Below are 5,980 nucleotides of genomic sequence, written 5' to 3' on the forward strand. Positions count from 1 at the left end.
CTGCCTACTCAAATCCTACCCATCTTTCAAAGCCACCTCAAAGTCCATCTTCTTTCCTTCCTTCAACAAGGATCAATAATAAAATCCTTAAAATAAGAAGGGATCTTGTGCTTCCTACCTTTGGGGACAACCAGAAAGAGAGGAAGTGAAGAGTTTGAGAGTGTGTGTCCTATCTGAAGTGAGCAAACTCCACGGGATAGAGAGTTGGTTGCAGTTTCCAAAGTAAAGTCACATGAGTATTGGCCTAACACTTTACACCTCATCTTATTTCCACACCAATCCCAGGAGACAGATATGACCATCCCCCATGGCCTTGCACCATTGGCAGATTACTGTACCCATGTCATAGGGCTGTTCTGAAGATTAAATGAGTTTTGGCAGGTAAAGTGCTGACACAAGTAAACATTCAATACCTCTTAGTTACCATTATTTAATTCCCACTAGGGGAAGTAAGGACCAATCAATCAAAAATATTAAGTAACTTGCCCAAACATGCCAGAGATACCACACACTTAGGGATAATTCCTGTGCTAATTTCTTGTCTTGGGAATTCCCAGACCAAGTGAGAAATGTCCAACACCCAACGTACCTGATATACAGACCCGTGGTTGCAACTTCTCTCTTTTTTTTGGCCGAGACGGTTGGCATGTGGGATGTTAGTCCCCCAACCAGGGACCAAACCCGTGCCCCCTCCCTTGGAAGCGTGGAGTTTTAACCACTGGACCACCAGGGAAGTTCTCCCACCCCTCTCCCACCCGACTCATCTCCCATCACCAGCTGCAATTTTTATATCCTGAGACCAGACTGTTACCTGTATTGGTGGGATTTTTTTTCTTTAGGGATTTTTTTCCTTACCCCTTTTTACATAGGGAATGGCCTTTTAAGGCTTCTAGCATGAACCCAAAGCCTCTGACTCCGTCTCTGTGTGAGCATTAAAACTCAACGCCCTGAAGTAACACAAAACAGAATCCTGCTTGTACCCACCACTATCTGGGTAGTCTTAGCACAGGCTTCAATTTCTGTTATTCAGATTAGTAGATCTCTCAGCTATGTATTTACAAGGACATGCTATGCTATGCTGTTCTTGTTGTTTTTTAATTCAGCATATCTAGGTGTTTATAGCAGGAGGATTTTCTGGTTATTCTAATTTGCCAGAACTAAGATTTCTATCATAGTTTTTTTACTGACAATCAAACTAGTTCTGTTAATCTTTACATTCCCAGTTCTTACCTAAGGGAGCATTTTATATAGTTTTAAATTCCTGAAAATAAGCTCATGTTTTAAAGATGAAAGTTTATTAAAAACCTAGAGGTGGGGAAGGGATAAGGAAAAAAAAAAAAACCTAGAAGAAACTATGACATAGATCATAAAACAACTGCCCAGAAAAATATAATGACAAATTATAAGCCTAAAATGTTTTACTAATGATCAGATGTCCTACTACTTCAGAAACAAGCCTTATTTTAATAAATGACAAGGAAAAGCACAATTTAAAAATTCACCTGCAAAGACTTATCCTATTGATAGGCTCTGTTAAGGGCTGAACTGGGCCCTCCCAAAATTCAGATGTTGTAATCCTGACCCCCAGTGCCTCAGAATTTGACTTTATTTGGAGATAGATCTTAAAAGAGATAATTAAGTTAAAACGAGGTCATTAGGGTGCGTCTTTATCCAATATGACTGGCATCCTTATAAGAATTAGAAATTAGGACACAGACACACCCAAGGGAAGACCACGTGAAGACAGAGGGAGAAGACACCATATACAAGCCAAGGAGAGAAGAAACCTCAGAAGAAACCAAGTCTGCTGACACCTTGATCTTGGACTTTCAGCCTCCAGAATTATGAGAAAATAAATTTCTGTTGTTTAAGTCACCCAGTCTGTGGTACTTTCTTGTGGCAACCCTAGCAAACAAATATAATTCCTATTCTTTCTTAATAATGTATACGAACTACTTAAAATATATCCCTTTGTGTCCCACTATTTAAAAGATATCTAATTTAAGATCTCAAATATTCTTTGTTAAGATCAAATATTTTAATAGTTAGCATATTTGATCAACATGTAAAATAGCTCATTCTTCAGACTGGCTAAATATACGTTTTTACCAATACTACAACCAACCACAGAATCAACAACAGAAAGCTGAAGAATCTTAGCAATCTAGTTGGAATATGTACTCAACAAAACCCACACTGACCAAGTACACTAATTGCTTTACCTTGATCTGGTGCACTCAGGCCCAACATGGAGCACGGCATTTGTGAACGGACATTGCACAATCATGTCAGCTGAAGGAAAATCTCTGTACTCACTCCAAAACTAGATCTGCAGCTTAAAAACATCTAATTTCACCCATGTCTGCTACACTTAGGGAAAAACAAAAAGCTGCCTGTAGCTATCTGTGTCAAGTTACAGTTTAAGTCCCAACTGTTGCCACAGGATTTTCTCTCCTTCTAGTCTTTTGATTCCTTACAGAACCTCTTCCCCTACCTGCCTGCTGTATGCTAAAATTCCACAGAGCTTTGTCCTGGGCCCTTCTCTTGTCATTCTACATTCTTTCTTGAGTTTACCTCATCTTACCCCATAATTTTAAATTTCATCTATATACTAGCAGCTTTCGGACTTATTTCTCCAGCTCAGGAACTGTCTACTAGGCTCCAAAGCTGTATATTCAACTGCCTGTCTGATATCTGTCTCAGAGATGTCAGAGACAGGGCAAGCAACATACCTGAAACCCAACCAGTGATCTACCCTTGCCCAAATGTACTCCTCCACTAATCATTTCTATCTTGGAAAATGACACTTCATTCACCCAGTCGTCCATGCCAGAAACCTGAACGTCCTTCCTGACACTACTTTTTCAATGACCCTTGTATCCAGTGTAGCAAGTCCTGGTGATTCACTATATAAATACATATAAATACATATATACACATATATATATACATATATACATATATATATTTCAGGATATATGTATATTTCAGTAGTGGAAGTGGAGAGAAATGGAGATATATTATATATCTCTCTCCACTTCTACCACCTTAAACCTATTCCTAGCTATTTATCATGTGTCACTCAGTAGTTTCCTAAGTATTCTGCCCACATCCTCTCAAATACTCTCCAATCCATTCTCCACAATGTAGCCAGGACAATCTTTTAAAACCACAAAACCAATTCTCTAGTTTGTACACACATATTCATTGATACATATATTGCAATACATCACTTCAAACTTTTCAGTTACATTGCACCTAAGATAAAATCCAAACTCCTTAACATACCTTATGTCAAAAGAAGTCTCAGAGACAAAAGCATTAGAAAAAAAGTTTCCTTAGAAAAACTGCTTGCAAAAGTTTACAAGTGAGTTAAAGCTTTAGAAGGACTGGTTCCTCAGACACCCCTCCTCCCACCCAAGGTTATAAGGGTTATAGTTAACTGATTCATGACTGAAAAAGAGCAATTCTTTCATATGATTGCCATATTTCTCCAAATTTTTGCATATCTTTAGACTTGCAAAGTCAGCATTGCAAAAGTCAACGATTCTTTTTAATAAATTTATTTATTTATTCATTTATTTATTTTTGGCTGTGCTGGGTCTTCGTTGTTGTGCACGGACTTTCTCTAGTTGCAGCGAGCAGGGGCTACTCTTCCATGCCGCGGGCGAGCTTCTCATTGTAGTGGCTCCTCTTGCTGCGGAGCACGAGCTCTAGGTGCGCGGGCTTCAGTAGTTGTGGCACGCAGGCTCAGTAGTTGTGGCGCACGGGCTTAGTTGCTCCGAGTCATGTGGAATCTTCCCAGACCAGGGCTCGAACCTGTGTCCCCTGCACTGGCAGGTGGATTCTTAACCACTGCGCCACCAGGAAGTCCCAAAAGTCAGTGATTGAATCGTTTTTTTAGGAAGTCAGTAACATGTGGGAAACGCTGAAGGTTTCATTCATTTTGGAGACTTATAGCTAGTGTGACACTGACTTTTTTTTTTTTTTCGGTTTACCTTAGAGTGCAAATGCTTTATTTTTCCTAACTGTGACGTCTACACTTACATTGGAAGCAAGGCAACGCACCAGTTTTGCTTTACATGGATAAATCTGGGCATGATCTGACTACTTCTTATGTCTTCAGACTCAGCTCATGCTACTCTCCCCAACAATTTTTACATTCCAGTGATATGGCCTTCTTTCCGGTTCACAAAGCTCTTCCCCAGCATGCTGTCTCCTCTGTCTGGTACACACTCCCCTATTGCCTTTACTTAGCCAAATTTTACTTGTCTTCCTGGTGGCAACCTAAATGTCACTTCTTCCAAATCCCAGTCTAAACTGAGCTCTCATATTATTCAATCATAGTAACTGATAGTGCAGAGCAACTGCACTATCAGTTAGGATGCCTTTGTTTGCCAGTAACTGAAACACCATTTCAAATGTGTTGCTAGGGTCTTTAAAGCCAGGGATGTTTTGGGCAAGAAGAGTAACACTCAACACTAGGTGTACTCTTGTTTAATGCTCACTTTATAAACCTTAAAATGTATTAAACGATATTTCCTGGAAATACTGTGCTGTGCTGTCCAATACAGTATACACTAACCACATGTGGTTATTGAACACTTGAAATATGGTTAATGCAACTAAGGAACTGACTTTTAAATTTTGTTTGTTTTTAATTAACTGAAAATTTTCATTTTAACCTGATAATTGATTCAGTTATTGGAAAACTTTTGAGTATGCTTGGCAAACTCAAGTATGTGGATCTATTTTTTTCAGCTGCAAATTTTATGAACTCTAAGTACAGGTCCAGTAGTTCCAATTAAAATTAAGCAACTGAATTAAGTATATAAATGTAAAGTACAAACTGGATTTCCAAGACAATATAAAAAAAATGTAAGCTATCTCAATTTTCATATTTATTACATGTTGAAGTTATATTTTGGATATATCGGGTAAAACAAAATATTTTACTAAAACTAGTTTCATCTACTTCTTTTTATCTAACATGACTACTAGAAAATTTATAATTACCTACATACCTACATAGCTAGTATTATGTTTGTATTGGACAACTAATCAAAACTTAAATTTAACAAAGTTTCCACTTAAAGGTTTTGAGGGAGGTGGGAGGAAACACAAACATCAAACTGGTATTTTTTAAAAGATAGGTGTGTAACATGCTGAAACTGGATTGGAGTTTGGAACCAAGAGTGGATGAAGTATTGGGTAAAACAGGAGACTATGGCAGGAAAGTGATGATATTGGTTTGGGCTAGAATGGAGGTGGTGGAGATGAAGCCGATACATATAAGAGGTACTTGGTAAAACTGACAGTGTTTACAAATCTATTTTATCAGATTCCTTTCTGGTTCAATCAAAACATTGATTACAATCTAATTTAATCACAGTCTATAATTCAATGAAAACACTAATTAAGATATATTTAGTCAAATACTATAATTTAATCAAAACGTTGATTACAAATTTAATCCAATTCTTCAACAATTTTATTAAAATCACAAATCTAGCAGATTCTCATATGCTTCAAAGAACCAAAAACAAAAACAAAAACTCCAAAACAAAACCCACACAAAATACATGAACTATCACAATGATTACAGAATTCATTGTAACATTCATATTTAAACTGGTCACAAAGGTAGCACATGTATGACAAACGAATAGTAGCAGCTAAACGAGCAACAAATGATTGGGTTAAGGAATTAATGATTGGATTATTCACGGCAATCTACAACAGACTGGAAAACAAGACTGGCCAGGCCCACCTGGCAGGGGCCAAGTCCGGGGTTCGGGGTGGGGCAGAGTAAGGATCAGGAAAGGATGGCTATAATTGGCCAGAATTCCCATGTCAGTCAGTGGCCAGGCCCCGAATCCGCGCCTCATTCGTCGCCCCGCCCACCGTAGGGCGGGGCGGATACGCCCTCGGCGTATTTATTCCGGCGCCAGTGAGGTTTCAGGTTCAGTAGCCTCAGGCC

This window comes from Eubalaena glacialis, chromosome 10 (genome assembly GCF_028564815.1).
Source record: "Eubalaena glacialis isolate mEubGla1 chromosome 10, mEubGla1.1.hap2.+ XY, whole genome shotgun sequence".
NCBI lineage: Eukaryota > Metazoa > Chordata > Mammalia > Artiodactyla > Balaenidae > Eubalaena > Eubalaena glacialis.